Below are 24,820 nucleotides of genomic sequence, written 5' to 3' on the forward strand. Positions count from 1 at the left end.
GGGCACAAAGCATCCAGGCCAGGAATCTTGCAAACAGGGTACTGACGTTGGTGTTCTCAGACCCTTCATGCCCAAAAGATCTAAGTGGTTCTCATGAGTGTGGTTTTCTTAGGTTCATGGTGCAGAAGAAGGGTCGAACTACCACCAGGGCAATAAAACTACCCCTGGAAATGACTACCACTTCTATGAAAGCCTTGTCATATATGTGTTCCTTGGCGTTGAAATGTTAAAAAATAGGACGCTGGGTTTCATTTCAAAGAGTTTAAACAATGTAATCGAGTCATTCTCAAGATATATTTAGCATTAGTTAGACCTCATCTCTATCATACAGTCAGTTCTGGTCTCCTTACTACAGAATGGACTTGAAGGTACTAGAATCTGTGCAGAGGAGGATGACAAAGATGATTCACGGGTTGAGAAACTTGCCATATAAGGATAGACTTAAACATTTAAACTTGCATTCTCTATAAACGCTGAGGGTTGAAGGAGACGACTGACGTTTATAAATGGATGAAGGGTTTTAATATGGGTGATGTTAATAGGGTTTTGGTGGTAAGAGAGCCGGGTAGAACTCTTAGAAATGGGTTGAAGTTTATAAATAGATGAAGGGCTTTAATGAGGGTGATGTTAATAGGGTTTTGGTGGTAAGAGAGCCAGGTAGAACACTTAGAAATGGGTTGAAGTTTATAAATGGATGAAGGGCTTTAATAAGGGTGATGTTAATAGGGTTTTGGTGGTAAGAGAGCCGGGTAGGACACGTAGCAATGGGTTTAAATTGGACAAATTCAGATTCAACAAGGACATAGGCAAGAATTGGGTCAGTAAACAAACAAGGACAAACAAACAATTGAACAGTGAAACAAAAGGTGATAATAAACAAAATCAAACATAAACAAACAAACAAACAAACGAACAATACCTGTCCCTGATTGGCCGGCAAGACACACCTGGATTTACTCGCTGATTGGGAACAGATGTTTTTCTTCCTCACGCTGAAACAATTTGTCCTCCTCCTCCTCCTCCTCCTCCTCCTCCTTCTCCTCTTCCTCCATCACATATATTTCCTTTATTCAAATTCTTCCTCATTTTTTTTTACGCCTGCATCGCTTTTCCTCCTCCTCCTCCTTCTCCTCCTCCTCCTCCTCCTCCTCTTCATCTAATTCTTTCATCTTTTCCTCCTCATTTTCTTCCTCTCTCTCCTTCAGTTCTTACTTTTTTTTCTTTCTCCAATTCCTCCTTCTCCCTCCCTTCTCTCATTCTCCAGCACACCTCTTCCTCCTCCTCCTCCTCCTCTTCCTCTTCCTCTTAGTCCTATTCCTCCTTTTCTTCCTCCTTTTCTTTCTCCTCCTATTTATACTTTTTTTCCTTCTTCAGTTCTTTCCTCTCCCTCTTCTGTCATTCTCCAGCACATCTCCTCCTCCTCCTCCTCCTCCTCCTCCTCCTCCCCTCCCCCCTAAACAGAGTTGCCAGATGGTTATACTGTTTATTTTCTTTGTTTATTTTCCAAAGTTTGTTTCTTCGACTTTTTTCCCAATTTATTATTTTTTTTATCTTCCCTAACTGAGGCTCGAGAAGGAAGGTTATTGTTGATTTTAATGTTATTGTTATTGTTGTTATTATTATTATTATCATTATTATTATTTTCATTATTACTGCTATTGCATTTTATCAACAAGGTTCCTTCTTCATTGTTTTAGTTGACTTGTTTTGATATCGATTCATAAGTAAAGGAAGATTTTTGTTATCTATATGAACCAAAAAAGAGAAAGTTATTAATCTATCAATAGTAGAAGTAGTAGTAGTAGTAGTAGTAGTAGAAGTAGTTGTAGTAGTTGTAGTAGTTGTAGTAGTAGTAGTAGAAGTAGTTGTAGTAATAGTAGTAGTAGTAGTAGTAGTGATGCTGATGATAATGAGGAGGATAATAATAATGAAAGAAACATAATACTTGAATAAATATGAAAAAAAATACAAACAAAACAGATAAAAACACAAACAGAAAGAGATAAAAATAATGAAAATAATAATAATAATAGTAATAATAGTAAGAAAAAAAAACATAAATAAAAAAACAATCACGCTACACAAAACAAATACAAAAAAAATATAAAAAATAGACCATTACCTGCTCACAAAATACAGGTGAGCATGACTTAATTAACGAAGTGGTGGGAAGGTCAAGAATCATTAAGTCGCTTCAAGGTGGACCAAATTAATTAGGCAAGACGGGCAGGTGAGAGAATTTTAATGACCTCAAGGCTGGCGCGTTCTGAGGCAGGTGTGTGAGAGCTTATTGTGGTCTTTAAACACGGGGGCAGGTGGGACTTTAATTTTTACACCTGGATGGTAAGAGAGAGAGAGGGATAGGGGGAGATGGGGAGAGAAGGGGAAGAGGAAGGAGAGAGAAGGAGGGAGAGAGAGAGAGAGGAGAAGAGAAGGAGAGAAGGGGGAGAGAGAGAAGGGAGAGAGAGAAGGGAGAGAGGGAGAGAGAGAGAGAGAGAGAGAGAGAGAGAGAGAGAGAGAGAGAGAGAGAGAGAGAGTAGATAGATAGAGACAGGCAGACACAATCAAATTTAACTTTTTCCCTCCTTTCCTTCCTTCCTTACCTCCTACCTTACCTCCTTTCCTTTACCTACCCACCTGCCTTCCTACTTACTAACTAACCTTCCTTACCTGACCTAACTTACTAATCTACTTACTCACCCACCTACCCACTCATCCACATTCTTAATCATATATTTCCTTACATTAGTATTTCACAACTATATGTCTTTACGAGAAATGAGACAAGCCCAACACATTAAGTAAGAAAGCAATACAAAAAACACTATAAGAAAAATAAGTTGGTATGATATTCCCTACAAGACAGTAATAAATATAAAGTAAATAGGAAAAAAATTAAAAGCCACCACAAAAAAAGTTAATCTTAAAGCAGGATACGGATACACACACCTATTAATCGATCAAGGTAGCCAGGTAGGAAAGGTTCAGGTTAATTGGCCAGGTGTAGGAGGGGGGAAAGTTTTAATTAGGCGAATGGGAGGCGTACTCTATCCCCTCCTAATTACAGGTGAAAGAGGGTTGGTTAAGCTTATCCCTGGTACGTGTCAAGGTGAACGAGGTCATCAGGAGGTAGTTAGTGAAGATGATTGATGCTATGGGCCACTTTCACAGTTCGCCATGATGGGTTTGTATGGAGCAGTCACCCCTCAAACCGCGTGCTCTTCCTCCCCGGTGACACTTAGAAAATGGGTTGTTGTTGTTTTAAACCCTGACGGATATTGCCTTTCTCTATCCGTGAACCAGTTAGCGCTTAGAACACTCAGTAACGGCACTTACAATTGAGAAAAAAACAAGTAAGCCTCCAAACCAATACCAAAGACTTCGAAAATTCCTTGTGTGGTGTTTGGTGTTCATGTTTAAGTTAGGAAATTTGAGGAAGCCATACGGGGAATCTCTTGTGTATCTGGTCTTGCATTAAAAACCTTACCATTGTGGAGTGTAGAGGGTTGAAGAGTTTGTGTTCGAGTGATTACAAAGCCACTGTGTTGGACCGTGGAATTATCTCTTAGTAGTGTTGTGCTTAGCGGCGGATGATGGCAATTAGGTAGCTAGTGTTTTTAGGATGGGCCGGACTAATGAAAACAGGAGATATAAAACCTTAAGGGAAAGAAAGATGAATGATTTTAAGTCCTATTGTGTTTTCAGAATAGACCGAAGCAGTAAAAGGCGTAAAATAAAAGCTTAGTAAAAGGGTGAAGGAAATACAAAACCATAAGTGAAAGAAAGATGAATGATTTTAATTAAGTCCTGCTGTGTTTTCAGAATAGACCGAAACTGTAAAAGGCATAAAATAAAAGTTTAATAAGAAGGTAAAGGAGATACAAAACCATAAGTGAAAGAAAGATGAATGATTTTAATTAAGTCCTGCTGTGCTTTCAGAACGGACCGAAACACACAGAAGAGGAAATATGAAACAATAAGTGAAAGAAAGATGTGATATTAAATCCAATTATGTTCAAGTGAATGGACCAAAACACTCAAAGAAAGAGATTAAGTAGATTTGCATTATTTATATCATGAGGTAAATGAACAGAAAGACAAATATTAAGAGGGGAATGAATAAATACTTCGGTAAATGAAGAGAAACACAAAGATATATAACTGTGATGATTGCAAACTCGTCTTGTTGGTAACCGTCAGCTGAACAAGTAACTAAAAGAAATAGCATTGAGAAGAATGACATCACTTTCTTTGCGTTTTCAGGTGGAATCAAATCCAACTCTTTGAAGCCTCAGGGAAATGGACAGAAACACAAAGATTATGATTTTGAGATGATTGAAAACACGCCTCATTATATCTCGCTATATATTAAGGTGAAAAGACAAACTTGTATTTTTTCAAGAGAGGAATAAAACTAAATCATGTATCTTCAGGTAATCGAGTCAAGTCTACTTAAACCGTCACGGAATAGACACAAAGACTTAGGTTATAATTTAGAGATGATTGAAACACTCCTCATTATATCTCGCTATATATTAAGGTGAAAAGACAAACTGTATTTTTTCAAGAGAGGAATAAAACTAAATCATGTATCTTCAGGTAACCGTCAGGGAAATAGACACAAAGACTTAGGTTATAATTTAAAGATGATTGAAAACACGCTTCATTATATCTCGCTATATATTAAGGTGAAAAGACAAACTCGTATTTTTCAAGAGAGGAATAAAACTAAATCATGTATCTTCAGGTAACCGTCAGGGAAATAGACACAAAGACTTAGGTTATAATTTAAAGATGATTGAAAACACGCTTCATTATATCTCCCTATATATTAAGGTGAAAAGACAAACTCGTATTTTTCAAGAGAGGAATAAAACTAAATCATGTATCTTCAGGTAACCGTCAGGGAAATAGACACAAAGACTTAGGTTATAATTTAAAGATGATTGAAAACACGTCTCGCTATATATTAAGATGAAAAGATAAACTCGTATTTTTTCAAGAGAGGAATAAAACTAAATCATGTATCTTCAGGTAATCGAACAAGTCTACTTAAACCGTCAGGGAATAGACACAAAGACTTAGGTTATAATTTAAAGATGACTGAAAACTGGTCTCATTGTATCTTCTCGTATATTAAGGTGAAAAGACAAACTCGTATTTTTTTCAAGAAAGGTATAAAACTAAATATTGTATCTTCAGGTAATCGAATCAAGTCTACTTAAACCGTCAGGGAATAGACACAAAGACTTAGGTTATAATTTAAAGATGACTGAAAACAAGTCTCATTACATCTCATATATTAAGGTGAAAGACAAACTCGTATTTTTTCAAGAGAGGAATAAAACTAAATCATGTATCTTCAGGTAATCGAATCAAGTCTACTTAAACCATCACGAAATAGACACAAAGACTTAGGTTATAATTTTGAGATGATTGAAAACAAGTCTCATTATATCTCGCTACTTAAGGTGAAAGGACAAACTCGTATTTTTTTCAAGAAAGGTATAAAACTAAATATTGTATCTTCAGGTAATCGAATCAAGTCTACTCAAACCATGAGGTACATAGACACAAAGACTTAGGGCATAATTTAGAGATGATTGAAAACACGTCTCATTATATCTCGCTATATATTAAGATGAAAAGACAAACTGTATTTTTTCAAGAGAGGAATATAACTAAATCATGTATCTTCAGGTAATCGAATCAAGTCTACTTTAACCTTCAGGGAATAGACACAAAGACTTAGGGCATAATTTAGAGATGATTGAAAACACGCCTCACTATATCTTGTCAGTTAAGGAGAAAAGACACTCATTTTTTTTCGAGAGGAATGATGATCAGTCTTGTATCTTCAGGTATTCGTACGAGTTTTGGGCATTTCCTGGAGTAGTTTTATGACCCTGGTGGTAGTTTGGCCCTTCTTCAGTAGCGTGAACCTAAAAAACACTCATTAGAACCCTATTGATCCCCTCTTTGACCTTTAGAAATAGTTGATGTGAGAAACTAAAGCGTCTTAAAATGCCGAACTTAGAGTATAATTAAGAGATGATTGAAAATACATCTAATTATATATTTGTGAGCAGACAAACTCAACAAATATTATCAAGCAATTAGTGTATTCCGGTAATCGAATTAAGTCGTTATCTCAAAATCTTCAGGATAATAGACAATACATTTCTTAATTACGAGGTGATTGAAAACACGATTAGTAATTCATGTCTTGAGGTGAACAACTTCGCAAATTATTATCAAAAAGGAATAATGATAAATCTTGCATATTCAGGTAATCTCTCTCTCTCTCTCTCTCTCTCTCTCTCTCTCTCTCTCTCTCTCTCTCTCTCTCTCTCTCTCTCTCTCTCTCTCTCTCTCTCTCTCTCTCTCTCTCTCTCTCTCTCTCTCTCTCTCTCTCTCTCTCACACACACACACACACACACACACACACACACACACCTTATCCGTGCCTTCATAGTTTTAATCCTCTTTGATATTGAGCGAATGGGTTTTTATTCTCTATGTTAAACGAAATAATCTGATGAAGTAAATATGGAAAGGATGTCGGTTTTTATATTCACGTGTAATTCTAACTTTTAGGTACCTGGGATTAAGTAGTTTCATGTATTTAGAATTAAGGTGTTGAATATGATTGCCTAAACTTAAGTAACAGAATGAGGAGGGAAGAGCAGGAGTTTAATTGTAGGTTAGTAAAAGATAATCGTGTTTAAATTGCCTCTTGAATGAAATATAGACAAAAAGAAAAAGAAAGTAGACGACCAGTTTGTTCTCTGTAAAAAATAATCAGGAAACAAATCAAGTGAAACTGTATGATGTTTAGATTCTTTGTGGAAAAAATATGGAAAAGAAAGTAGATGTTTGATTTTTTTATTAGAAAAAAATAAACACAAATAGAAAGTAGGTGTTCAAAATTTGGCACAAAAATGTAGATGATATTTTAAGTCTTTGTAGAAAAAAGAACAAGAAAATAGAAGATAAAGATAACGTTTGAATCCATTGTAGGGAAAATAATGAAAAGAAAAAGCAAGAATAGATGATGTTCAAATCCTTCGTAAGAAAAAAAATAAGGAAACAAAAGAAAACGAAACAAAATAGATGAAGGTTGAAATCTGTGAGAGAGAGAGAAATGAAACGAAGGAAAGAGAGGGAAAGGAGATGATGTTTAAATCTTTCTTACACACACAATAAGGAAGCGAGTACAAAACAGAATAAGAGGGTTCAAATAAGTAACCAAGACGCACACCAAGCCATCGTACAAGTGTGTGTGTGTGTGTGTGTGTGTGTGTGTGTGTGTGTGTGTGTGTTCTTGTCTCCATTAAGAGTGTGTCGCAAACCTTTCACTGGGCTCCTGGACGTGTCAATGCCGCGATGCATCAACCAGCAGCGGCGGTAGTTAGACCATTAATAGATGTTATTCTGCCCGGCTAATTGATGAGGTGAACGCATTATAACACGGTAATGAGTCTTTATCTGCGACATTAATTGTGAGTGAACATTTTTAATTTGTTAATGACTGTACGCTGACATACATTAAAGTACTTATCAGTGAAGAGTTACCGTGAAATTACCCCCGGGGGAATATTTATTACTTTAATGATGGTAACAATAATGATGATGATAATAAATAATAGTAGTAGTAGTAATAGAAATACCTTAATAATGATAGTCAAAAAATATTTCAGTGGAGGAAGTTGAAATTGAACCACTTGAAGTATTAATAAATTCAACTCAGAAAACAAAGTAACGATAATGAAGAGGTTAATAAACGAAAGAGTAAAACTAGTAGATGAAGAGAATTAACCACTTAACATGCAGACGGGTACAATTAAGTGGATGGAGAGGAGGATTAGCCACTTGAGATGCGAGTGAAGAAAATAATAAGTGAATGAAGAAGAGAATCAACCACTTGACATGCAAACGGGTACAATTAAGTGGATGGAGAGGAGGATTAGCCACTTGAGATGCGAGTGAAGAAAATAATAAGTGAATGAAGAAGAGAATTAACCACTTGACATGCAAACGGGTACAATTAAGTGGATGGAGAGGAGGATTAGCCACTTGAGATGCGAGTGAAGAAAATAATAAGTGAATGAAGAAGAGAATTAACCACTTAACATGCAAACGGGTACAATTAAGTGGATGGAGAGGAGGATTAGCCACTTGAGATGCGAGTGAAGAAAATAATAAGTGAATGAAGAAGAGAATTAACCACTTCTCATGCCAACCAGTCAGAGTTAAGTGGCTGAAGAGGAGGATTGACCACTTGGGATGCGAGTGAAGAAAATAAATAAGTGAATGAAGGAGAGATTTAACCTTTTTTAGATGAGAATAAGTAAAGATCAAGTGACTGAAGAGGAGAAATAACACTTTGAGATGAGAATGAGCAAAACTTAAGTGGATGAAGAGGAATATTGACCACTTGAGATGCGAGTGAGCAAAAAAAATTGTGAATGAAGGAGAGATTTAACCTTTTTAGATGCGAATGAGTAAAAATTAAGTGGGTAAAGAGAACAATATTTTACCACTTAAGGTGTGAATGCGTGAAAGGTTAGTAGACGAAGAAGATAGCTAACCACGAGTGACTGAAAAATAAGTGAATGAAGGAGAGATTTAACCTTTTTAGATGCGAATGAATAAAAACTAAGTGGATGAAGATGATATTTTAACTACTGAAGAAGTGAATGCGTGGAAATTTAGTAGACGAAGAAAATATTTAAGTGACTGAAGAATAAGTTGATGTTCAGCCATTCAAGATACGAGTTAGCTAGAAATAAGTGGCGTATCATAAACACTTACAAGAGCAATTACAGATAGATAAAGTTTAAGTGGACGATGAAAAAAATAGTAGATGAAGAAAATGTTTGATCACGACCGAGTAAAAAATAAGTTGGAATATATTAAATCATGTAGGACGCGAGTAAGCCAGATGTAAGTAGAATATTATAAGCCCTTACTACATTAATTACAGGTAGATAAAGTTTAAGTGAACGGTGAAAAATATTTAGTAGACGAGTGTGAAAAGTAAGTTGATGATATTTAGCCATTTAAAATACGTGTAAACTAAAAATAAGTAAATATTGATCCTTACTACATTAATTGCACATAGATCAAGTTTTAGTGGACGGTGAAAAAAAAAATATTAAACGAAGAAAATAGTTAACCACCGAGTGAGTGAAAAACAAGTTGGAATATACTCACTCATTTAGGATGCGAGTAAGCTAAATGTAACTAGAATATTATAAGCCCTGACTACATTAATTACAGGTAGATCAAGTTTAATGGGACAGTGAAAAAATATATATATAACCACATAGATTACATTGTGGGAATTATATGAGACTTAATAATGCCGAGTGTTGTTTTTTTATCAGTACCAAGAGGATGGACATTCACTATTCAGAGCACAGTTGCCAGATTGTCGTACTCAAAGCATACCATTTACCGGTTTCTGACGACTAACGATTGCCAAGAAACATCAGGAATTAACTATTTTAACGATAATTATAAGTGAATCTCCTTATTGGGGTCCACGAGACAGTTTTGGGGTCAGAAGTCGGTAAATATAAGAGGCTGAGTAAGACAATCTGGCAACAATGACTCAGAGCGTTAATAGAGAGGGAGTGTTGGCCTTATGAAACAGTTGGTGGGCGAAGGTTTGTCTATTCATTACGGACAGGTGTTTAAAGGTACCTAACAGAAGTGGACGAATAGTTATCCCTCAGCAGCGGGCTTTATTTTCACATTTGTTTCCTTTTTTATGCCCTTGAACTGACTCCTCTGCTGTAAAAATAATAATAAATAAATAAATAAATAAATAAATAAAAGATTGACAGGTGGATAATTGGTCGCCTTTTAAGGAGGGGAGGAGGTTGAAAGGGGGGACTAAAGGGGTTGTAAATCTAATAACAAGAGGAAGAGGAAACCAAGAGGACACAAAGAGGAAACAGGATACGAAGAGTGTTTAAAGAGGGAGAAAGAGTTAAATTAGTAAAAAAAAAAGAAAAAAAAAAGAATGGAGAAAGGGCAAAAAAAACAGACAAAGAGGAAACAGGATACGAAGAGTGTTTAAAGAGGGAGAAAGGGTTAAATTAGTAAAAAAAAAAGAAAAAAAAAAGAATGGAGAAAGGGCAAAAAAAACAGACAAAGAGGAAACAGGATACGAAGAGTGTTTAAAGAGGGAGAAAGAGTTAAATTAGTAAAAAAAAAAAAAAAAAGAATGGAGAAAAGGGCAAAAAAAACAGACAAGAGGAAACAGGATACGAAGAGTGTTTAAAGAGGAAAAGGTTAAATTAGTAAAAAAAAGAAAAAAAAAGAATGGAGAAAGGGCAAAAAAACAGACAAAGAGGAAACAGGATACGAAGAGTGTTTAAAGGAGAAAAGGTTAAATTAGTAAAAAAAAAAAAAAAATAATGGAGAAAGGGCAAAAAAAACAGACAAAGAGGAAACAGGATACGAAGAGTGTTTAAAGAGGGAGAAAGAGTTAAATTAGTAAAAAAAAAAAAAAAAAAAAAAAAAAAAAAAAAGAATGGAGAAAGGGCAAAAAAAAACAGACAAAGAGAAAACAGGATACGAAGAGTGTTTAAAGAGGGAGAAAGGGTTAAATTAGTAAAAAAAAAAAAAAAAAAAAAGTGAAGAAAGGACAAAAAAAAAAGACATAAAGAAACAGGCTAATAATACATGGGTTACCTTTTCTAAGCAGCACGTGGATGAAGTTATTTTTTCCTAATTAGTAGATGGATGAAGTTATTTTTTCCTAATTAGTAGATGGATGAAGTTATTTTTTCCTAATTAATAGATGGATGAAGTTATTTTTTCCTAATTAGTAGATGGATGAAGTTATTTTTTCCTAATTAATAGATGGATGAAGTTATTTTTTCCTAATTAGTAGATGGATGAAGTTATTTTTTCCTAATTAGTAGATGGATGAAGTTATTTTTTCCTAATTAGTAGATGGATGAAGTTATTTTTTCCTAATTAGTAGATGGATGAAGTTATTTTTTCCTAATTAATAGATGGATGAAGTTATTTTTTCCTAATTAATAGATGGATGAAGTTCAGTGGATGAGGATCTGCCTACATTATCTTACTAATTAACAGGTGGATGATCATGTACCTAATTAACTTTTCTAACAGGTGGATGAGAATTACCTGTCTTACCTTCCTAACCAAAAGGTGGATGAGTAACTATTAGACGATGAATTACAGCCAACATTACTTTTAACAGTTGGATGAAGATCTATTTTATTTACCTTCCTAACTGACGGGTGAATTAAAACTACCTAATTTACCTTTACTTAACAGGTGGATGAGTATACACCTGATTAACGTTTCTAATTAACAGCTTTATGATGTACCTGCTTTACCTCTTATGAAAACGTGGTTGACGATCTCCCTAATATACTTTTTATAGTCAACGGGTGAATGAAGATGTAGGTTTTGATTTATACATGTTACTAACAGGTGGAAACATTCTAACGCTACTAATGAATGAAAAAAACAGATATACATAGTTTTTGCCCTTCAAGTAGTGTTTCTCCTTTCCAAAACCAGGTGTATAATGTTTCCCCTCCCCGTAGTGTTTCCCCTTTCCAAACCCAGGTGTATATGGTGTCTCCCTTCCCTTTCCCAGGTGGAGGCCGAGGACGCGGACGCCGTGGACCGCGGGGGGCTGGTCTACAGTCTGGGGGAGGCTCACGTCCCGGCCCACGCCCTGCCCTTCGCTATCAACCCCCACACCGGACACCTCTTGCAGCTACAGGTGTGTGAGGGGGAGGGGGAGGGGGAGGAAGGTAGAGATGCGGGGGGGGTAGGAGTGTGGCGGAGAGTGAAAGGGGGAGATATGGGGGAGGTGGTAAGGGTATAGGGGTGTTGGGGGTTAGAAGTGTGTGAGGGGAGAAAAGAAGGTGAGATACGGGGAGAGAGGTGATGTAAGTGTATGGGGAGGGGAGAGGAAGGGAGTAGAGTTATGGGGAAGAAGAAGGGGAGAAGGGAAAGGAATAGGAGGGGTAGAAGAGAGAGGGAAGCCTTTGTTTTTTGTTGTTTTTTGCTTCATTACGGTTTTTCTCTTCCCTCCCATTGTTCCTTTTATTCCTTCTGTTCTTTCGCTGCTTCCTTTTTTATCATTTTATTCTTTCTCCTCCACGACCCGTTTTGTTTCTTTCCTTCCTTCCTTCTTCCCTTTCATTCTGTGTTTGTTTCCTCTCTTCTATCGTTTCCTTCCCTTTCCTTTCCATCTTCTCTCCTCTCCTTCCTACCTTTTCTTTCCTATAAGCTATGGAGAAAGTTAAGGGAAGAGTTTAGTAGTGTGTCGGGGGAGGAGAGAGGAAGAGGGGGAGAGGAAGAGGGAGGTGAGTGGGGGGGGGAGGTACAGGGAAGAGAAGACAGGGTAGGAATTATAACAAAAAGAAAAGGAGAAAGAAACCTCCGCCAGATGTCGCGTATACCAAGATGACAGATGTGTGTGTGTGTGTGTGTGTGTGTGTGTGTGTGTGTGTGTGTGTGTGTGTGTGTGTGTGTGTGTGTGTGTGTGTGAGAGAGAGAGAGAGAGAGAGAGAGAGAGAGAGAGAGAGAGAGAGAGAGAGAGAGAGAGAGAGACTGGACATGTTGAAACTTGTAACTTGACCCCCCAAAATATATATATATCAACTTCATTACTAAAATTCAACCCATTAGTCTTTTTTTTATTTTATCATCTTTGCTATTTTATTTTTTTACATGAACAGAAACATGACATTGAAGGCTTTTTGTTCTATATATACATTTTTATTTTATCTTTAATACAACTCTTACTATTTTTGCATACACATTTATTTTTATTGTTTTTTATGCCTTTCTCTCTCTCTCTCTCTCTCTCTCTCTCTCTCTCTCTCTCTCTCTCTCTCTCTCTCTCTCTCTCTCTCTCTCTCTCTCTCTCTCTCTCTCTCTCTCTCTCTCTCTCTCTCTCTCTCTCTCTCTCTCTCTCTCTCTCTCTCTCTCTCTCTCTCTCTCTCTCTCTCTCTCTTTTTATGATCGATGACACTTTGCGCACGAGGAACAATGGCGTAAAACTCAGATGTAGACAAGTAAATTCAGACTGCACCAAATTTTTCTTCACCAACGTTGTAGTGCGAGAATGGAATAAGCTCCCACCATCAGTGGTCCAGTGTAACACGATTGACTCCTTCAAAAATAAGCTCGACCGTCACTTCCTTCAACTTAATATCGACTAGAGTAGAAATGCAACGTTTTGGAGTCTTCTGATTAATGTAAAATCACTTAGGTTTAAGGACAGACCACCTAGTCGGGACCATGGGGTCTGTGTGGTCTGATTTTCTGTAAATCTATGTAAATCTCTCTCTCTCTCTCTCTCTCTCTCTCTCTCTCTCTCTCTCTCTCTCTCTCTCTCTCTCTCTCTCTCTCTCTCTCTCTCTCTCTCTCTCTCTCTCTCTCTCTCTCTCTCTCTCTCTCTCTCTCTCTCTCTCTCTCTCTCTCTCTCTCTCTCTCTCTCTCTCTCTCTCTCTCTCTCTCTCTCTCTCTCTCTCTCTCTCTCTCTTTTATGATGGATGACACTTTGCGCACGAGGAACAATGGCGTAAAACTCAGATGTGAACAAGTAAATTCAGACTGCACCAAATTTTCTTCACCAACGTTGTAGTGCGAGAATGGAATAAGCTCCCACCATCAGTGGTCCAGTGTAACACGATTGACTCCTTCAAAAATAAGCTCGACCGTCACTTCCTTCAACTTAATATCGACTAGAGTAGAAATGCAACGTTTTGGAGTCTTCTGATTAATGTAAAATCACTTAGGTTTAAGGACAGACCACCAAGTCTGGACCATGGGGTCTGTGTGGTCTGATTTTCTATGTAAATCTATGTAAATCTCTCTCTCTCTCTCTCTCTCTCTCTCTCTCTCTCTCTCTCTCTCTCTCTCTCTCTCTCTCTCTCTCTCTCTATATCTCTCTCTCTCTCTCTCTCTCTCTCTCTCTCTCTCTCTCTCTCTCTCTCTCTCTCTCTCTCTCTCTCTCTCTCTCTCTCTCTCTCTCTCTCTCTCTCTCTCTCTCTCTCTCTCTCTCTCTCTCTCTCTCTCTCTCTCTCTCTCTCTCTCTCTCTCTCTCTCTTTACCGTAAGAAGGATGAAAATAATGGAGAAAAGAGAAGAAAGAGAAAAAATCGCAGAGAAAGAAAAACACTGATTAAAAAAAGTTGAACCGAAACACGAAGAAACTTTAACACACAATTAGAGAGAGGATTAATTATCTCATTCCAATCTTTCCTCTTTTGTTCTTCCTTTCTAATCTTCTTTTCCTTTCTCCTTTCCTTTCCTTTATTTTCTCTTCTTCTTTATTATCTACTTTCCACTTGGGTTTAAAATTTTCATTTCCTTTTATTCTTCTTTTTCTATCTACTTTTCTCCTTTATCCATTATTTCCTTTCTTTTCTCATCTTTCCCTCCTTTCCCTTCTTTTCCATTCTCTTCTTCCCTTCCTTTTTTTCCTTCTTTACCCACCTTTCCCTTTTCCCTTCTTTTTTCCCTTCCCTTCTTTTCCCTTCTCTTCCTCTCTTCCCTATCATTCATCTCCCTTCCCTTCTTTTCCCTTCTCTTCTTCCCTTTCCTTCTTTTCCCTTCTCTTCTTCTCTTCCCTTTTTTTCCCTTCTCTTCTTCCCTACCCTCCTTTTCCCTTCTCTTTTTCCCTTCCCTTCTTTTCCCTTCTCTTCTTCTCTTCCCTTCTTTTCCCTTCCCTTTTTCCCTTCCCTCCTTTTCCCTTCTCTTCTTCCCTTCCCTTCTTTTCCCTTCTCTTTTTCCCTTCCCTTCTTTTCCCTTCTTTTCTTCCCTTTCCTTCTTTTTCCCTTCTCTTCTTCCCTTCCCTTTTTTTCCCTTCTCTTCTTCCCTTCCCTTCTTTTCCCTTCTCTTCTTCTCTTCCCTTCTTTTCCCTTCTCTTCTTCCCTTCCCTTCTTTTCCCTTCCCTTTTTCCCTTCCCTCCTTTTCCCTTCTCTTCTTCCCTTCCCTTCTTTTCCCTTCTCTTTTTCCCTTCCCTTCTTTTCCCTTCTTTTCTTCCCTTTCCTTCTTTTTCCCTTCTCTTCTTCCCTTCCCTTTTTTTCCCTTCCCTTTTTCCCTTCCCTTCTTTTCCCTTCTCTTCTTCCCTTCCTTATCATTCATTCCCCTTCCTTCTTTTCCTCTATGTATTCTCTTCTATTTTCTCTTCCATTCCTTTCTTCTCTTCCCTCTTTGTCCTTTTCTTATTTTTCTCTTCTTTCTTTTCTTTGTTTTCCCTTCCTTTTCAATATTATTTTCATTTTTCTTTCCTTCCCTATCTCTAACTTTCTTTCTTCCTTTTTTCTGCATTATTTCTCTCTTCTTTTTTCTCCTTTTCTCTTTTCATTTCTTTTTTATTCCATTTGTTATCTTTTTTTGTTTTCTCTTTCTCGTATTTCTTATTTATTTCTCTCCTTCTTTCTTCTTCCTATTCCCCTCATCTTTCCGCTATTTTCCCATTTTTTCTTCTATTTTCTTCTTTTCTTTCTATTCTTTCTTTTCTTTTTATTTCCTTTTTTCTTCCTCTTCTGTTTTCCTCCTTCCTATTCTCTCCATCTTTCTCTTTTTAATCCTCTTCCTTCCCTCACTCTTACTTTCATTTTCATCTCTCTTTCTTTCACTCTTCCCCTTCCCTTCATCATCCCCTCTTCACCTCTCCATTATTCCCCTCTTTCTCCTTTCCTTTCTCTATCTCCTTAATCCTTCCCTCTCTTCTCCTCCTATTACCATGTTCTCTCCTTTCCTCCTTCAGTACAGTTCTTCCTCTCTCTCTCTCTCTCTCTCTCTCTCTCTCTCTCTCTCTCTCTCTCTCTCTCTCTCTCTCTCTCTCTCTCTCTCTCTCTCTCTCTCTCTCTCTCTCTCTCTCTCTCTCTCTCTCTCTCTCTCTCTCTCTCTCTCTCTCTCTCTCTCTCTCTCTCTCTCTCTCTCTCTCTCTCTCTCTCTCTCTCTCTCTCTCTCTCTCTCTCTCTCTCTCTCTCTCTCTCTCTCTCTCTCTCTCTCTCTCTCTCTCTCTCTCTCTCTCTCTCTCTCTCTCTCTCTCTCTCTCTCTCTCTCTCTCTCTCTCTCTCTCTCTCTCTCTCTCTTTTATGATCGATGACACTTTGCACGGAACAATGGCGTAAAACTCAGATGTAGACAAGTAAATTCAGACTGCACCAAATTTTCTTCACCAACGTTGTAGTGCGAGAATGGAATAAGCTCCACCATCAGTGGTCCAGTGTAACACGATTGACTCCTTCAAAATAAGCTCGACCGTCACTTCCTTCAACTTAATATCGACTAGAGTAGAAATGCAACGTTTTGAGTCTTCTGATTAATGTAAAATCACTTAGGTTTAAGGACAGACCACCAAGTCTGGACCATGGGGTCTGTGTGGTCTGATTTTCTATGTAAATCTATGTAAATCTCTCTCTCTCTCTCTCTCTCTCTCTCTCTCTCTCTCTCTCTCTCTCTCTCTCTCTCTCTCTCTCTCTCTCTCTCTCTCTCTCTCTCTCTCTCTCTCTCTCTCTCTCTCTCTCTCTCTCTCTCTCTCTCTCTCTCTCTCTCTCTCTCTCTCTCTCTCTCTCTCTCTCTCTCTCTCTCTCTCTCTCTCTCTCTCTCTCTCTCTCTCTCTCTCTCTCTCTTTACCGTAAGAAGGATGAAAATAATGGAGAAAAGAGAAGAAAGAGAAAAAATCGCAGAGAAAGAAAAACACTGATTAAAAAAAAAAGTTGAACCGAAACACGAAGAGAAACTTTAACAACACACAATTAGAGAGGATGAATATCTCATTCAATCTTTCCTCTTTTGTTCTTCCTTTCTAATCTTCTTTTCCTTTCTCCTTTCCTTTCCTTTATTTTTCTTCTTCTTTATTATCTACTTTCCACTTGGGTTTAAAATTTTCATTTCCTTTTATTCTTCTTTTCTATCTACTTTTCTCCTTTATCCATTATTTCCTTTCTTTTCTCATCTTTCCCTCCTTTCCTTCTTTTCCATTCTCTTCTTCCCTTCCTTTTTCCTTCTTTACCCACCTTTCCTTTTCCTTCTTTTTCCCTTCCTTCTTTTCCCTTCTCTTCCTCTCTTCCTATCATTCATCTCCTTCCTTCTTTTCCTTCTCTTCTTCCCTTTCCTTCTTTTCCTTCTCTTCTTCTCTTCCTTTTTTCCTTCTCTTCTTCCCTACCCTCCTTTTCCTTCTCTTTTCCTTCCTTCTTTTCCTTCTCTTCTTCTCTTCCTTCTTTTCCTTCCCTTTTTCCCTTCCCTCCTTTTCCCTTCTCTTCTTCCCTTCCTTCTTTTCCCTTCTCTTTTTCCCTTCCCTTCTTTTCCCTTCTTTTCTTCCCTTTCCTTCTTTTTCCCTTCTCTTCTTCCCTTCCCTTTTTTTCCCTTCTCTTCTTCCCTTCCCTTCTTTTCCCTTCTCTTCTTCTCTTCCCTTCTTTTCCCTTCTCTTCTTCCCTTCCCTTTTTTTACCTTCCCTTTTTCCCTTCCCTGCTTTTCCCTTCTCGTCATCCCTTCCCTTCTTTTCCTTCTCTTTTCCTTCCTTCTTTTCCCTTCAGTTCTTCCCTTTCCTTCTTTTTCCCTTCTCTTCTTCCCTTCCCTTTTTTTCCCTTCCCTTTTTCCCTTCCCTTCTTTTCCCTTCTCTTCTTCCCTTCCTTATCATTCATTCCCCTTCCTTCTTTTCCTCTATGTATTCTCTTCTATTTTCTCTTCCATTCCTTTCTTCTCTTCCCTCTTTGTCCTTTTCTTATTTTTCTCTTCTTTCTTTTCTTTGTTTTCCCTTCCTTTTCAATATTATTTTCATTTTTCTTTCCTTCCCTATCTCTAACTTTCTTTCTTCCTTTTTTCTGCATTATTTCTCTCTTCTTTTTTCTCCTTTTCTCTTTTCATTTCTTTTTTATTCCATTTGTTATCTTTTTTTGTTTTCTCTTTCTCGTATTTCTTATTTATTTCTCTCCTTCTTTCTTCTTCCTATTCCCCTCATCTTTCCGCTATTTTCCCATTTTTTCTTCTATTTTCTTCTTTTCTTTCTATTCTTTCTTTTCTTTTTATTTCCTTTTTTCTTCCTCTTCTGTTTTCCTCCTTCCTATTCTCTCCATCTTTCTCTTTTTAATCCTCTTCCTTCCCTCACTCTTACTTTCATTTTCATCTCTCTTTCTTTCCCTCTTCCCCTTCCCTTCATCATCCCCTCTTCACCTCTCCATTATTCCCCTCTTTCTCCTTTCCTTTCTCTATCTCCTTAATCCTTCCCTCTCTTCTCCTCCTATTACCATGTTCTCTCCTTTCCTCCTTCAGTACAGTTCTTCCTCTCTCTCTCTCTCTCTCTCTCTCTCTCTCTCTCTCTCTCTCTCTCTCTCTCTCTCTCTCTCTCTCTCTCTCTCTCTCTCTCTCTCTCTCTCTCTCTCTCTCTCTCTCTCTCTCTCTCTCTCTCTCTCTCTCTCTCTCTCTCTCTCTCTCTCTCTCTCTCTCTCTCTCTCTCTCTCTCTCTCTCTCTCTCTCTCTCTCTCTCTCTCTCTCTCTCTCTATCTCTCTCTCTCTCTCTCTCTCTCTCTCTCTCTCTCTCTCTCTCTCTCTCTCTCTCTCTCTCTCTCTCTCTCTCTCTCTCTCTCTCTCTCTCTCTCTCTCTCTCTCTCTCTCTCTCTCCCCCCCTCCCCCTCCCGACATTCACATAGCACATTATTCCTTCCATTCCTTCATTATTTCTTCATTTGTTGTGTTTATAATCGCTACGTCTTTTCTAATCTCACCTGCCCTTCTTTTTGATGTCCAGGTGCGCTAATTGGAGTAGTTTTCCCTCCTTAATCACCTTAAAATTGAGTGGTTTCGCTTAAGTCCGCTTTTTACCGCGTCCAACTCCATCTCTTCATTAATTTTTTTTGTTTGTTTATTTATTTTTGTGTATTTACCTATTTTCATTTGTTTGTATCAGTTTTTCTATGTATACTTTGATCTGTTTATCTATCTATATTAATACCTATCCTTATTAATATCAGTTATCTATCTATCTATCTATCCATGTACCATATCTATCTTTGTAACAGCCAATCTTGAGTCTATATCAGTTTTTCTATCTATTTATATCTATCTAATTCTACCTATCTATCAGTGTCAGGGTTTTTTGGTCTCTGTATCTATTTAACTTTAATCTATCTATCTATCTAAATAAATATTCTTATCAGTGTCATTTTTTTTTCTATCTATATTTAATTGCCAATCTTCTTCAGTCTGTATGTGTTGTTGTTTTTTCTATATCCATCTCACTATCTACAGTATATCATCTTTTTATCTTCATATTTTCTCTCCCATTTGACTTCTATGTATATTTCTCTGTAAGGTTTTTTTTATGATCTCCCTCCTCCATTATCACCATCACCATCATCATCATCTATCTTCAGTCATTGCTAGTCCACTGCAGCACAAAGGCTTTTCCTAACGTCCTGCTCCTGTATCTGAGGTTAGTGCACTCCGTCCTGGGCAATGGTCTAACTCAATCTATCGTCTCTTCACCTGTCCTCGGTTCGTCCACCTGTCCTGACTTCCACGACTCCTGTTTTGCCGCTCTGTTACTTCGGCTGTTTGTCTGTCTGTCTGTCTGGTGTCATTTCTGGGCTTGACGTGACCCAGGACGTCGATTTTTTATTCTTTTTTCGTTATTAGAATTTCATTATTGCGTTTATTTTCTGTTTATCTGTTTATTTGTGTTTGTGTTTTTCGTTTCTCCTGTTAACTGTTGTCTTGTCTGCTTATTCTGCTCGTTTCCGTTGTTATTTATCTATATCAATCTATCTGTCTATCTGTATATCTATGTATCTATCTATGGGTGTTTATCTATTTTTATCAGTTTATATCTTTGTCTGTTCTGTTTTCCATGCAAGTCACTTTTATCTCCATCCGTCCGTCCGTCTGTCTGTCTGTCATATTTTCTTTATTTCTCGTTTTTTTTTATATATTGTTCCCATAATCTTTTGTTTCTTTTCATCAATGTTCCTTTCTCTGTTAGTCTGTTTGTTTGTTTGCCTCCTGTTCTTTCTTTTGTTGATGTTGTTGTTCTTTTTTTTTCGTTCCTGTTTAGATCGTTTTTTTGCTTGTTTGTTTCTCTTCCTTTTTGTGTCCTGTTGTTTTTTGTTGTTTACGTTTTTTTGTTTTTGTGTTTGTTTTGTTGTTGTTGCCGTTGTTCTTTTGTTTATCTTGTTACTCTTCTCCGTTTTCTTCTTTCCTGTTGTTATCGGTGTTGCTTTTGTCTTCCTTTTTCTTCGACTTCCGGGGATGTTTAATCTTTCCTCTGATTAACTCTCACCCTCCTTGTCATCCTCTTTTTCTTTGTTTCTTTTCCCGTTTTTTATCTCTTTTTTTCTTATTCTCTCCTCGCCATCATCCTCTTTTTTTTCTTTTTTTTCTTCTCTTTCTTACTTTCTTCTTTTGTTTTTTCTTGTTTTTTTTCTTCTTTTCGTTTCTTCCTAGTTTGTTTGTTTTTCCCTCTTCTGGTTTTTTTTTTTATTCATTTCTTCTTATTTATTCCTCATTCGCCACCTCCATCTTTTTCTTTTTTCTTTTTTTTTTGTAATTACGCTTTTTTTATTCCTTCTTCCCTTTACGTTTTCTTCATTTTTTTCTCTTTCCTGTTTTACTTTTTTATTTGTTTCCTCAGTTTTCCTTTTCATCAACCTCCTCCTCCTCCTCCTTCTTTTTCTTCTCCTTCTTTTCTCTTTTTTTCGTAATTTCACTTCTCTCTTTTTTTTCCTTTCTTCAACTTTTCGTTTCTTTCTAATTTGTTTTTTTTTTCCTTTTCTGTTTTTTTATTCATTTCCTCTTGTTCCTTCCTCATTCTCCACTTCCTTCTTTTTTTCTTTTTTTGTAATAACTATATTCTATTTTCCTTTATTTTCCGTTTCTTCCTGTTTCTTTTTCGTTTTTCTGTTTTACTTCTCTTTGATTCTTCTTTTCTTCCTTTTCATCAACCTCCTCCCTCTTACTCTTCTTCTCCTCCTCCTCCTCCTCCTCCTTTTCTCTTTTTTTTTTAGGTAATTTCAACTTGTCATTTTTTTTCCTTCAACAACATTTTTGCTCGTCCTATTTTTTTCGTCTTTCCTTTTCTTTCATTCGTCTCCTCTTATCCCTTCTTCGCCTTTTTCCTTTTTCTTCTTTTTTATCTTTTTTTGGGGGGGTAATTCCATTTCTCTTATTTTTATTCTTTCTTCAACTTTTCGTCTCGTCCTAATTTGTCTTTATTCTTTTTCCTGTTTTTTTTGTTTTTTTGTCTTTTTTATTCCTCTCAGTCCTTCTTCGCCAACCTCCTCCTGTTCCTTCTTATTTTTTTTTTTTTGTGGTAATTCTATTTCATATTTTTTCTTCCCTCAATTTCTCGTTTCGTCCACATTTTCATTTCCTCATCCTACAATCCTTCCAATCCTTCCAATCCTTCCAGTCATTCCAATCCTTCCAATCCTTCCAATCCTTCCAATCCTTCCAATTCTTCCAATCCTTCCAATTCTTCCAATCCTTCCAATCCTTCCAATTCTTCCAATTCTTCCAATCCTTCCAATCCTTCCAATTCTTCCAATCCTTCCAATCCTTCCAATTCTTCCAGTCCTTCCAATCCTTCCAATTCTTCCAGTCCTTCCAATCCTTATAATTCTTCCAATTCTTCCAATCCTTCCAATCCTTCCAATTCTTCCAGTCCTTCCAATCCTTCCAATTCTTCCAATCCTTCCAATCCTTCCAATTCTTCCAATCCTTCCAATCCTTCCAATTCTTCCAATTCTTCCAATCCTTCCAATCCTTCCAATTCTTCCAATCCTTCCAATCCTTCCAATTCTTCCAGTCCTTCCAATCCTTATAATTCTTCCAATTCTTCCAATCCTTCCAATCCTTCCAATCCTTCCAATTCTTCCAATCCTTCCAATCCTTCCAATTCTTCCAGTCCTTCCAATCCTTATAATTCTTCCAATTCTTCCAATCCTTCCAATCCTTCCAATCCTTCCAATTCTTCCAATCCTTCCAATTCTTCCAGTCCTTCCAATCCTTCCAATTCTTCCAATTCTTCCAATCCTTCCAATTCTTCCAATCCTTCCAATCCTTCCAATTCTTCCAATCCTTCCAATCCTTCCAATTCTTCCAATCCTTCCAATCCTTCCAATTCTTCCAATCCTTCCAATTCTTCCAATTCTTCCAATCCTTCCAATTCTTCCAATCCTTCCAATCCTTCCAATTCTTCCAATTCTTCCAATCATTCCAATTCTTCCAATCATTCCAATTCTTCCAATCCTTCAATTCTTCCAATCCTTCAATTCTTCAATCCTTCCAATTCTTCCAATTCTTCCAATTCTTCCAATCCTTCAATTCTTCCAATCCTTCAATTCTTCCAATCCTTCAATTCTTCCAATCCTTCCAATTCTTCCAATCCTTCAATTCTTCCAATTCTTCAATTCTTCCAATCCTTCAATTCTTCAATCCTTCCAATCCTTCCAATTCTTCCAATCCTTCCAATTCTTCCAATTCTTCCAATTCTTCCAATCCTTCAATCCTTCAATTCTTCAATTCTTCCAATCCTTCAATCCTTCCAATTCTTCCAATTCTTCCAATCCTTCCAATCCTTCAATCCTTCAATCCTTCCAATTCTTCCAATTCTTCCAATTCTTCCAATCCTTCCAATTCTTCCAATTCTTCAATTCTTCCAATCCTTCAATTCTTCCAATCCTTCCAATCCTTCCAATTCTTCAATCCTTCCAATTCTTCCAATCCTTCCAATTCTTCCAATTCTTCAATCCTTCAATTCTTCCAATTCTTCCAATTCTTCCAATTCTTCCAATTCTTCCAATTCTTCCAATTCTTCCAATCCTTCCAATCCTTCCAATTCTTCCAATTCTTCCAATCCTTCCAATCCTTCCAATCCTTCCAATCCTTCCAATTCTTCCAATTCTTCCAATTCTTCCAATCCTTCCAATTCTTCCAATCCTTCCAATTCTTCCAATCCTTCCAATTCTTCCAATTCTTCCAATCCTTCCAATTCTTCCAATTCTTCCAATTCTTCCAATTCTTCCAATCCTTCCAATTCTTCCAATTCTTCCAATTCTTCCAATCCTTCCAATTCTTCCAATTCTTCCAATTCTTCCAATTCTTCCAATTCTTCCAATTCTTCCAATCCTTCCAATTCTTCCAATCCTTCCAATTCTTCCAATCCTTCCAATTCTTCCAATTCTTCCAATCCTTCCAATTCTTCCAATCTTTCCAATTCTTCCAATTCTTCCAATCCTTCCAATCCTTCCAATTCTTCCAATTCTTCCAATTCTTCCAATTCTTCCAATCCTTCCAATTCTTCCAATTCTTCCAATCCTTCCAATCCTTCCAATTCTTCCAATCCTTCCAATTCTTCCAATTCTTCCAATTCTTCCAATTCTTCCAATCCTTCCAATTCTTCCAATTCTTCCAATTCTTCCAATCCTTCCAATCCTTCCAATTCTTCCAATTCTTCCAATTCTTCCAATCCTTCCAATTCTTCCAATTCTTCCAATTCTTCCAATCCTTCCAATTCTTCCAATTCTTCCAATCCTTCCAATTCTTCCAATTCTTCCAATCCTTCCAATTCTTCCAATTCTTCCAATTCTTCCAATTCTTCCAATCCTTCCAATCCTTCCAATTCTTCCAATCCTTCCAATTCTTCCAATCCTTCCAATTCTTCCAATTCTTCCAATCCTTCCAATTCTTCCAATTCTTCCAATTCTTCCAATTCTTCCAATTCTTCCAATTCTTCCAATCCTTCCAATTCTTCCAATTCTTCCAATTCTTCCAATCCTTCCAATTCTTCCAATTCTTCCAATCCTTCCAATTCTTCCAATTCTTCCAATCCTTCCAATTCTTCCAATTCTTCCAATTCTTCCAATTCTTCCAATCCTTCCAATTCTTCCAATCCTTCCAATTCTTCCAATTCTTCCAATCCTTCCAATTCTTCCAATCCTTCCAATTCTTCCAATCCTTCCAATTCTTCCAATTCTTCCAATTCTTCCAATTCTTCCAATTCTTCCAATTCTTCCAATTCTTCCAATTCTTCCAATCCTTCCAATTCTTCCAATTCTTCCAATCCTTCCAATTCTTCCAATCCTTCCAATTCTTCCAATCCTTCCAATTCTTCCAATTCTTCCAATCCTTCCAATTCTTCCAATCCTTCCAATTCTTCCAATTCTTCCAATCCTTCCAATTCTTCCAATCCTTCCAATTCTTCCAATCCTTCCAATTCTTCCAATCCTTCCAATCCTTCCAATTCTTCCAATCCTTCCAATTCTTCCAATCCTTCCAATTCTTCCAATTCTTCCAATTCTTCCAATCCTTCCAATTCTTCCAATTCTTCCAATCCTTCCAATTCTTCCAATTCTTCCAATCCTTCCAATTCTTCCAATTCTTCCAATCCTTCCAATCCTTCCAATTCTTCCAATTCTTCCAATTCTTCCAATCCTTCCAATTCTTCCAATTCTTCCAATTCTTCCAATCCTTCCAATTCTTCCAATTCTTCCAATCCTTCCAATTCTTCCAATTCTTCCAATCCTTCCAATCCTTCCAATCCTTCCAATTCTTCCAATTCTTCCAATCCTTCCAATCCTTCCAATTCTTCCAATCCTTCCAATTCTTCCAATCCTTCCAATTCTTCCAATTCTTCCAATCCTTCCAATTCTTCCAATTCTTCCAATCCTTCCAATCCTTCCAATTCTTCCAATCCTTCCAATTCTTCCAATCCTTCCAATCCTTCCAATTCTTCCAATCCTTCCAATCCTTCCAATTCTTCCAATTCTTCCAATTCTTCCAATCCTTCCAATTCTTCCAATTC

At 37.2% G+C, this 24,820-nt stretch overlaps 1 pseudogene; it reads left to right on the forward strand.

Moving 5' to 3' along the window:
* Window positions 1-24,820, forward strand: part of LOC127010211 (putative neural-cadherin 2) — a 202,096-nt pseudogene that overhangs the window by 136,267 nt on the left and 41,009 nt on the right.

This window comes from Eriocheir sinensis, chromosome 42, assembly GCF_024679095.1.
Source record: "Eriocheir sinensis breed Jianghai 21 chromosome 42, ASM2467909v1, whole genome shotgun sequence".
Classification (NCBI taxonomy): Eukaryota; Metazoa; Arthropoda; class Malacostraca; order Decapoda; family Varunidae; genus Eriocheir; species Eriocheir sinensis.